Source organism: Fragaria vesca, linkage group LG2 (genome assembly GCF_000184155.1).
Source record: "Fragaria vesca subsp. vesca linkage group LG2, FraVesHawaii_1.0, whole genome shotgun sequence".
Taxonomy (NCBI): Eukaryota; Viridiplantae; Streptophyta; class Magnoliopsida; order Rosales; family Rosaceae; genus Fragaria; species Fragaria vesca.
In genome coordinates this window covers 14,297,333-14,298,433 of record NC_020492.1, presented here as the reverse complement: position 1 = coordinate 14,298,433, position 1,101 = coordinate 14,297,333, and positions in this window count along the sequence as shown.

The window sequence follows — 1,101 nt, the reverse complement described above, 5'->3', positions numbered from 1 at the left end:
ATAATAATTATTATCATCATAATCATTATCATCATCATCATCCTCATCATTAAATTCATTATCAAAAATCAATCATCAATAATAATTATCATCATCATCAACACAATAATTATCATATCATCAACAATAATCATCCTCATCATCATCAACATTTTCACCAATCATAATCATCATTATCAACACAATAACCATAAATAAATAGGTCACAAAGTGAACCTTAGTGAGATGTTACTCACTTAAAAATCCCGCTGCATCTTCACAAAAGAACTCAAGAACCAAGCTAAAAAACAACTCCACAAGCTACCTAAACAACACAAATCCTAACCTTAGTAACCAAACAACTAAAGAGAATATTGCACCCTTAACAAACCTTAACCCACGAGAGGACAACTTTCCAAGGTCGTCATAATTAACGACTCAATATAGCTGCCTCTAATCCTCAAAACCTAAACTCAAACCTCACACAAGCCTAAAATTAAACTTAATGTCCTAACATGCAAACCATACACCAAACCTAGAATTTCCACATCTCGACAAGCTCATAATAGCAAGAGCTAGCTAACCACCGAAACGTAGAGCTAGGAACCCTGCCGGACGCGCTGCCACGCGCCACCCCATCAACTTCAAAATCTAAGCAAGCTCCCAACAGCAAACTTGTAGGTCACACCAAAAGGAACACTTTTCATACCTGTGGCCAAAGCCAATTTGGCCGGAAACGTCGCTGGAAAGAAACAAGGAGCATTTCGAACTTCAAAGCTCCACGCTTCGAATTAGGCTTCAAGGCTGGTATCATCATGCTCAGAAGGACAAGAACTTCTAGAAATGGGTAGCCTCAAACCTCGATGTCGCCGGAGTTCGGTCGGAGCTTCACCGCCGGTGGCAGCAGCAACTTGCGGGCCTTGCTGCGCCATTCACAGTGCTCCATAGGGTGTGAGGCTGGTATGAATAGATAGAGGGGAGTGAGAGCTTTCCAACGATACCAAACACGCCCAAATCAGTCGCCGGATGGCCGAGTTATGGCCGGAAGAAGTTTGAGGTGAAAATGGAGAGAGAGAGAGAGAGAGAGAGAGAGAGAGAGAGAGAGAGAGAGAGAGAGAGAGG